At 44.5% G+C, this 9,828-nt stretch overlaps 1 long non-coding RNA gene across 2 annotated transcripts; it reads left to right on the top strand.

The window, feature by feature from the left end:
- Window positions 1-1,344: 1,344 nt before the first annotated feature.
- On the top strand, window positions 1,345-4,353 carry LOC140640901 (uncharacterized). Of its 2 annotated transcripts, none has more exons than XR_012037504.1 (3): window positions 1,345-1,474; window positions 3,912-4,013; window positions 4,173-4,353. It is a non-coding gene; the product is annotated as an uncharacterized lncRNA (long non-coding RNA). The 2 variants fall into 2 exon arrangements; XR_012037505.1 differs by lacking the exon at window positions 1,345-1,474 and adding an exon at window positions 1,934-2,032.
- Window positions 4,354-9,828: the final 5,475 nt, after the last annotated feature.

Genomic DNA, 9,828 nt, shown 5'->3' with positions numbered 1-9,828 from the left:
TTATTCAGGGACACCTGGGTGGTTCAGTGGTTGAGCGCCTGCCTTGGGCTCAGGTTGTGATCTCGGAGTCCCAGGAGTCCCAGGATCGAGTCCAGTCCCATTTTGGGCTCCCTGCATGGAGCCTGCTTCTCCCTCTGCCTACGTCTCTGCCTCTCTCTGTGTGTCTCTCGTGAATAAATAAATAAATACATTCTAAAAAAGAGATTTATGCAGAGCACCCTGTATAATAGCAAGCAAATTATACCAGTACTATCCTTGCTATTACTTGTGTCTTTATCACCGTCACCTTTATTACTGAACCAAAGGGTCCTATTGGATCAGAGTTGAAAACAGAAAGAGTCCCTTATGCCTGTGCGGTGGGTTCATCTCTAACACGTAGAAAAGCCACTTCCTTGTCATTTGGATAATGGAAGCATTCAAATTCTATCGAACATAATGACTAGCCTACAAGTGGACAGAAAACAGCTCACAGAGGGAAAAGACAAGCTTGTGTACAAGCTTGACCCCTTCTCACCCCTCCTCACCCTCAATCATTGCCTCCCCCTCTCTCCTTACCCAGAGGTTTCCTTTCTCATTATGTGCAGTTTGAGGGTAGAGTGAGACTCTCCCTCGCTCTCTGCAGAAAACAGTGACTGTATTCATGCATTACCTCTGTAGAAAGTGAGACTGCATGGCTGGGAGAATCCTATCATGACTCCACCCCCTAATGAGAGAGATTGTTTGCAGGCAGATGAAATTAAATTGTAAGCTCTATTGACTTCAACAACAGGTGCCATTTGGGCAAACCCAAAGGGGGCCATTGCACTGTCAAAAAGATTTAACTCTTCCTGACACTACAGCATTGGGTAATAGCCTCCCGCCAGTTCTGCTGCCAGAAACATCACCACTGGAGATCCATTCCACTGTGTTCTTGCCCTGAAATAGTTTTTAAAATGTTAATCCTCAGGGAGAGGAAACAGACAACTCAATCATGCTCAGGTTGATTAGAACCTGGGTCCCAATCCTGGCTAAGTTCCTTGGCCAAGTTTCTTCATCTGGAAAATGGAGGAACACAGAGAATTATAGCCATATCCTAGGCTGTTGGGTAAGATTAGATGAGAAATTATAGAGAAGATACTTAGCATTGGACCTGGTACAATGTGACTCTTGCACAATTCTTTCATCATATAAGGAATTTCTTGAGCTTCCTCCCTGGCAAACACTCACGTGCTTGGAAAAAGGCAAACTCCTGAAACTCAGGCTGACAATCCCACATCGGTGGGCCTGGGTAGGTGCACCTTTAACAACCCTCCAGTTAGTTTGTAGAGGTGGATCAGACCATTATCCTCAGAATCCACCCCACTCCCACCACGGGGCCAATCCTAGGGTCTAGCTGATAGGGGTTCAATTCCCGCCCTTTCCCCACCCCTTCACTCCTGACCGGAAGGGCCTGAGAAGGACTGCTGCGTGGCTGAAGGAGTGAACACCAGAGAAGGTGAGGGAAAGAAGTGATAAACATTCTCAAAGCCAAAGTGAGAAATTTACAGTTCACCTTCTCCAGCCTGAGGCCTTCCTCTGGAGGAGATGGGTAAGGAGACACTGAGAGTTAACTTGGGTAAGGAACTAAAAGAACAAATAGCAGTCTATACAGAAGAAAGCGCTTTCAGAAAAGCATTGTGCAAATCCCAGACACCAGGCACAGGCCCTGAAATTCCAGTTTAAAGCAATTCAGTTCCTGTTCCATTCAGCAGGCTATGAATTGCAGGCATTTGCACTTCTGTGGTACCTTTCACGCCAGAGCTTCAAAGCCCTTTTCAAACACAAATCTGTTCAGCCTCATAACCTCTCTGAGAGATTTGGCAACGGGATAGCGGGGATCACTTCCCTCCCTACCTCAAGGGCAGCCTTTGGGGGGTGGGAGACAGGAGGTAGGAGGAAAGGCAGTTTAACAGTCACTTAACCAGGCATCTTGACAGCTCACAGGAGGAGGAGCCACGTGGGATCAGACGTTTCTGGGACACAGTCTGAGGCATGGAGTTCTAGAATTACCTGGGTATCCACCTCTTCCTTTTTGGTTTTAGCATCTTCTCTCTTTAGCCTGAACGGTATCTGGTGATTCGGCAGACACTGACAGTGCCTACCCAATGTCATCCTCACTTCATCCTTGTAACCAAACCCCACCTTTTTCTGGGGTGAGATAGCCCCAGAGGGTAGACCATGATTCATTCAAACCAAATTAGCAATCCTCTTCCCATTTTTCTCGGCCTTCTTGCAGCTATGAGTGACCATTATCATTTAGGTTTGGCCAATGAGATGTAAGGGGAAATCTGCAGGGAATTTGTTAAGCTGCAGTAATAAATTCCCCCATCTCAGTGACTCAACGCAATAAAAATTTGTTTTTCTTTCACATTATAATTGCAATGCACTCAGTGGGGACATTGCCCCACGCTCACCAGGGAGCCCCGGCTGGGAAGTCTTTGACATATTAGAACAGAACAATCTAAATCTGGGGTCTCTGAAGTCCCCATGAAAGGGACAAAAAAGGTGGGATTTAAGGATAATGGGTCTCAACTGCCTATGCTGGGAAATGACACACAGTCATTTTCTCTCACAGTCCATTGACCACACAGAGTCATGCCAGAGTGCTAATCTAAGAGAGGCTTGAAAGTGCAGGATTACACATAGAGTGTTGGGTGACACTGTGCCACAGAGGTGACCTCATGACAAAGATGACATCTCCTGCTACCTCACATACCTTCGTATTCTATTTTTGTAGGAAGCCCACCTTACAGATGGTAATCTGGAATGTCTCTCATTTGAAGCTAGAAGTGCCTAACCAGTCTAGATTCCTGTCAGCCCAGCACCTGTACGTCTACAGAGTACCCTACAGCTGTGTGGGTAATATTGAGAATCATAACAAAAATGGCACTATGGGAGATGGGCTACTTCTATCTTTACTCAACAAGAAAAGTACATCATTTCCAAGCCTGGCTCTGTACTAGGCTCTGGAGGCTCAGAGTAAATAAAATGGGGCCTAGGCTTCCTTGAAGGTCTCATGGGATTATGAGGAAATCAGGAAGGACTTTCAAAAATCAGCCTGCTGATGTTACACATTCTAAGCAAACACCGAAAATTAATTCCATTCATAGCAAAATCTCAGACCACGGATCTACTCAATAAGAATTTGCAAGAGTCGGTGGGTGGTGGAATTAATGGCAACTTTAATGGCAACTTTAGAGGCTATTTCAAAGAATTTAAGTCTTTGATGAAAAGGGACTATCAAAGAAAAAAAAGCACTGGCATTTTGGTCATCATTGAATACTGTTATCTGGAGTCAGATGACATGGAAAAAATCTGCTTTAAATAAACTTGCCAAGTTCACGTCCTTCATGGGAACACTTTAAAAGATCTCGTGGTGCCCCCATCAGCCATACCCTCTTTCAGCCCTTGCCCTCCTTGTGGGCCCCACTGGTCATCCCAGTCACCAATATGTCCTCCTTAATCTGAGCTGTAACTTGATATGTCAGGAGTGTGAAGAACAATTAGCCACTTGAGTATTGCATAACTTCAGAAGTCTCTTGAGATGAAATGTATGCAAATGATAGTGTCTATTATTCGTCTGATAACCATTCTTTAATTCCAACTTAAAAGAGAAGAGATTTCCAGACATCCTGATGCATTTGATCCAATGAAACATTCAAATAACTTTATATCACTTGAGTGGTAATTTATCTTCTCTGCCTGGAGCAGAAAGAGGTTTCAGTTCAGTAATAATGAATTTATGTCATTTCTCCCAAGTCGGTTTCTTTCAGTTGGAGCATAGCCATTCAAATCTGTGCAGTCTTTTTAGCACGGAGTTGCTCTGGGCGTGGAACCATTCAAAAGATCCCAAGATGAAGGTTGACACCTACCCCAATAATTGTTGTGTCCAGGTTAGAAGTCACAGTTCACAAGAATCGAAGCCATTCCTTGATCAATGAGATGCAGCCAGAAATGCAGCAAGAGAGAAGAGAAAGGAGATGGGAAACCAACAGGTGAGCTGATGGGACAGATGATAGGGGAGCTAAAGAGAAAGAGCAGTAAGTGGACAGTCCCATTGTGCTTTCAGAAGCTGGGGCCCTCCCCTTTAAGGCTGCCCTCTGGGTGTTCTCCATTCCTCATCACTTCCTCCTGGATATCTCTGCTTTTCCCAGATTTGCCTTCCACGGCACTGCCTGCCGGAAACGGAGCCTCCGACAAAGCCAGACGAGAAAACACTGAAGTCACGTGGCACCTGCCTGTTTTATCTGCAAGAGGAGGAAACTGTGTTAATAAATGCCTGTAACATTTAATGATGTGGCTTTCATTTTGAACACATCATTGCTCGATATTGAATCCATCCATTTTGATAATAAACACCAGGGCCACGGAGCGCTCGCTTTTCACCCACAAATAAATAAACAACAGGGACTTGCTCTGTGCGCTGGGAGTGAGGGAGGACTGCCACTCCCCTGCATGCGTTTGCATCTTATGAACTCTATTCAGCCGCATGGCCTCCCATTCGTCTCTCTGGAAATCCAATTTCCCTCTTGCAGGTTCCTCTGCCAGTTTTCTAATTTTCACATCAAACGGCATATTACTCATTGTCAGGCTGGTTGTTCTGGAAGAATCGTTAGTCTTAAACCCTTTACCAGTATTTTCAGTCCTGCCACAGACTGTTGCCAGGCATCATGTTTTCCAAGAGTGCTAACCACCCGCAAAAAGCTCACAATTTCAAACCTGCATTCTCTTGGCCCAGGCCAGGGCCAGTGAGAATAATACTTTCTGAAAGATAAATCCAAATTCTTTAATACAGCAAAATAGCCCCTCGCAGCGTACCCAGGAATGTGTGATTCATTTTTCCATCAAGCACTTCTCACACAATAAACCCTTAATAAATCATTGATTTAAAAAAAATGAATAAATGATTAAGTGAATCGTATGTTTCACACACACACACACACACACTTCTACAAGATTACATGGATATATATTACACATATACCAAATCAAACTTCATTGCATCTAGTACAGGTTAATTTTTATTTAATCTAATTTTTATGCTAACAAAAAAATCTTTATTTTAAAAGGATCACTAATTATACTTTAAATGGTAGCTTTAATTGATATAATTAATTTTAATTTGCCATGAACTAATCTTAACTTCCCAGGCTCAGACCCTCCCCAGATCTGCAGCTTGCAAATCTGTGCCTTTGATTCTAAAGTTCTGTTTCATCCCGTTTCCAAATTCCCAGGTTGCTGGAAGTGTCTAACATGTTACCTCGTTAGAGCTGGGGTCCATGATAGAAAGGGATATCTCAGGCTCATTGCAGCCAGAGAGTAAAGAGATTTGGCTGGAAATCCATCACCCTAGGGGTCATTTGGACAATCTCGTGGTCTCCAAACATGTGGCATTGCTGCCGCATCCAGAGGATGGGCAGACACCTGTAGGATACTGCCTTTCTAGAAGCCCCGTTCCACGGACATTTCCTCTGTTTCTAGAATAGTCCTCCAGGCTGTTGCAGGTAGTCCCCAGCTATAAACACTAAAGGACCAGAAAAAAATGTTGTCTCTTCCTTACAGTCTTCCAGGAGATGAACTATGAAAGAAGTGCTTTCTTCCTTAACAGAATCAGACCTCAAAGCCTGAGGTTCATAACAGGTAAATGCAATTCCTGACCCTGAATGCTATACTGGAGGGAAAAAAAATGCTACAAAGAAAATCCGCTGGTGTCCTCATATGAACTAAAGTTGAAAATTGGTTATGAGGGCAGCCCAGATGGCTTAGTGGTTTAGCGCCTACTTTCAGCCCAGGGCGTGATCCTGGAGTCCCGGGATCAAGTCCCACATCGGGGTCCCTGCATGGAGCCTGCTTCTCCCTCTGCCTGTCTCTCTGCCTCTTTCTCTGTGTGTGTGTGTGATTCTCATGAATAAATAAATAAAATCTTTAAAAAAAAAAAAAAAAAGAAAGAAAATTGATTATGAAAAGAGAAAATCCTAATTCTTAGGAAGCCTGTACATGTACATGAATGATTCTAATGCACAGAGCTTTGAAGTATATTGATTAAATATATTATATTTAGTTGATTAAAATATTATACATAATATTATTGATTAAAATATATATAATAAATATGATGTATAAGATATAAATATATTGTATAAAGAGAGAGTGGGATAAGTAATAAAGCAAATGATGTAAATGTTAATAATAAGTGAATCCGGTAAAGGGTATATAATATTCTCTGTGTTATTCTTATTCTTGAAACTTTTCTGTAGGCTTGAAATTATTGCCAAGTTAAAAATTTAAAGTAAATATTTTAAGCCCACTAGCATAGATGAAATCAGGCTGCAGCCTTTAAATATGGCCATGTGAGGGCCAGGGGCTAAGGATCACACGGGGGAAATAAATGTTCCACCAGAGCAGGAGACTGCAAACTTTGCGGGGAGCCAGGCAGTAAATATTTTAGCCTCTAAGGGCCAAACTGGCTCTGTCACAGCTTCCTAACCCTGCCGTTGTAGTAGCAGAGCATCCACAGACAATATGTAAATAAATTGATATAACTGTATTCCAATAAAATTTTATTTATAAAAACAGGCAGTAGGTTAGATTTGACCCAAGGGCCATAGTTTGCTGACCCCTGAACCAGATAATTGGGTGTATAGATCTATCTGGTTTACTCCCATTCAGTTGGGGTCCCCTGGAGGAAATGGTCTCTAATTCCCTGTGGCAGACTTCAACTTTATTTTTTTTTTTTAAGATTTTATGTATTTATTCATGAGACAGAGAGAGAGAGAGAGAGAGAGAGAGAGGCAGAGACACAGGCAGAGGGAGAAGCAGGCTCCGCGCAGGGAGCCCGGTGCGGGACTCGGTCCCGGGACCCCGGGGTCACGCCCTGGGCTGCAGGCGGGCGCTCCACCGCGGCGCCACCCGCCGTCCCTAGACTCCAGGGGCAACCCCGGCCACTCTGGAGCACCCTCGTCACTATCTGTTCACAGTGACTGACAGCAGTAATCCCCACTCCTTTCAGGAGAAATCACAGAGGACAGTCCTCTCGTTCACAGGCCACACAGGCCAGCCTAGAAAATGCAGATGATAATCTGTCCATTCACGCGGGAGACGGACAGGAAGGTCGTACAGAGGCCAGTAGGGGCAGCGCCGGGCTCCGCGGCCTAGCGCCGCCTTCAGCCCGGGGCCTGACCCTGGAGGCATCGGGCTCCCTGCATGGAGCCTGCTTCTCCCTCAGCCTGTGTCTCTGCCTCTCTGTGTGTCTCTCATGAGTAAATAAATAAAATCTTAAAAAAAAACAACAACAAAACTCCAGTATGGAAACGAAGGGGGGAAAGTTGTGCCTCCAAACACACACAGGAGAAGCCTGCCTCTCAGAAATCACAATCCAAAACTGTACCATGAATGTTTTGCTTTCTTTAGAGAAAAAAAAAAAGTAAGTTTCTACTTGGGTCCATTGTCCTATCTGGAAATGACCACGTAAGAGAGGTGCCACATCAAGAAATGGAGTCTGAGAAATAGTGGAGATGGATAAGGATGGGAAGAAGAGTAGGGAGACAGGAATCCCCACTGAATAGTTAAAATTCCTTTTGCTGCTGCCAAGCAGTCCCTGGATTGTTACCCGCCCCCCCCCCTTCTTAGCACCCCCTTGGGTGCTCACAGTCATCTGGCTTCTGCCCTCATTCCACTTCCTGTGCTATGTTATGGGTTCCCATGGAGAAAACAATGCACCTGCCCCAGCACAAGCTGTTAGAAGTCCCCAGAGAGGGACCTAGTGTCGGAGCTCAGCCAAATCCCGTGGCTGACACAGAGCCACAACCGCCCCCAGTGCAGCTGTCTATCCTGTCCCAGAGCACTTCCTTAAGGTAATGGTGTCTGCCCAGGGCCGCAGGACCTCTGGCTTCTTGAGAGGCAATTTTATCTGGAAGATAATGAATCCCCAGGCCATGCAAAGTAGCAAGCAAGCAAAGAAACAAAAAGGCTACATCCTGTACTGTGGCTGACTTTGGGGGGCGGGAGCCGGGGCGGGTGAAGGCAGCAAGGTAAAGATTAAACACTAGGCAGCTGCCTCTGATCAGGACCTCTCACTTACTCTTACCTTTTTCTTTTGGATTCCACCAGTAGAATAGAAAGAGCACCTGCTGTGAGCCTGGCGGACACAGAAGTGAATAGGACAGGTGCAGCATGCCCTATGCAGCCTACCTCCAGCGTGGGATCCAAAAGTAAACAAGCAATGCACCAGACAAAGCAAACTGATCCCAAAGCAAAGTCCCAAACTGATCGAGCACCAGAATCATCTGGAGGCTTATTACCCCACAGATTTCAGGGCCCAATCCCAGGGTGCCTGATTCAGGAGGTGTGAGTGGGGCCTGAGAATCTGCATTTCTCCCAAATGCCCAGGTTGTACTGCCTGAGGACCAGATTTTGAGAAACACTGCATTATAGTGTAATTAGTGTTATGCAGGTGAATGTATAGGGCGTGGTGGGAGCATGCAGAGTGGCATCTTACACAGGCTCAGTCAAGGAAAGTTCCAGTGGGCATTGGCCACTGCTGAAATGTGTTCCAGGCAGAGAGAAAAGCATATGCAAAAGAATAACAACAAGACTGGAGCATCTATGGGAGGATAAAATCAGTTCAATGTGGCTGTAATTCAGAGACCCTCAGGGGCCATGGTGAGAACAATGTTAAGGAAATAGTACCTCCTTTGGATTTACTCAAATACCTAGTGGAAGCACATTGTAAAACTAGGAAAAGTAAATGTCCATTTCTGTGTAAGCACAGAGGTTTCTTTGAACACACACACATAAAACAGAAACTCTCAGACTTTGGGCATTGTGCTTATTTCCTTCCTGAGATTCAAAATGTGGCACCAAACTGCTCTCCCTCATAAAATAAGACAGACTAGTGTCTCACTTCTAACAAATAGAAAGTAATATTATGCCATTTTTGAGGTTAGATCATAAAAAGGATAGCTTCCTCCCAGGTTTCTCTTTCTCTTAAATCACTCACTCTGAAGGAAGCCAGCTACTGTGTTGTGAGGACACCATGCAGCCTGGAGAGAGGCCCCAGCAGGGAAAAACTGAGGCTCCTCGCCCACAACCATCTCTAACTTGCTAACCATGTGAGGGCCCACCTTGGAAGTGAGCCTCATGCTCCACTTGGGCCTTCAGATGATAGTCCCCCCAGCTGACAGCTAGATGGCAACCTCATGAGAGATTCCAGTCCCCACCAGGATATGCCAAATCCTGACCCATGCAACTGTGAGCGTAACAAAGTTTTATCACCGTTTAAGTCACTAAGTTTGGGAGTAACATGTGGCAATAGATAAACTAATAAGGATAACACTTATATCAAAAAAAAAATCAAGAATTTAGAAATAAATCTAACCAAACATACCTAAGAACACTGCAAGGAGAATTAAAATCATTATTATTTTTTAAAGATTATATTTATTTATTAGAGACACACACAGAGAGAGACAGCAAGAGAGAGAGAGAGAGGCAGAGACACAGAGGGAGAAGCAGGCTCCATGCAGGGAGCCGGATGTGGGACTCCATCTCGGGTCTCCAGGATCACGCCTGGCGCTAAACCGCTGAGCCACCAGGGCTGCCCGAGAATTAAAATAATTGTTAAGAGATATTAAAGAATATCTAAATGAATGGAAAGAACTATCCCACATTCATAAATATGAAGCATCAAGATGTTGATTCTTCTCAAATTTGTCTATAGACTTAATACAGTTCCAGTTAAGCCCAGGAATGTTTACCATGGAGCTTGATAAGCAGATTGTAATGTTTATAAGGAAGAATAAGGCCCAAGAG

The sequence above is a fragment of the Canis lupus genome, chromosome 10 (genome assembly GCF_048164855.1).
Source record: "Canis lupus baileyi chromosome 10, mCanLup2.hap1, whole genome shotgun sequence".
NCBI lineage: Eukaryota > Metazoa > Chordata > Mammalia > Carnivora > Canidae > Canis > Canis lupus.
This window is presented reverse-complemented; position numbering and strand designations above follow the sequence as displayed.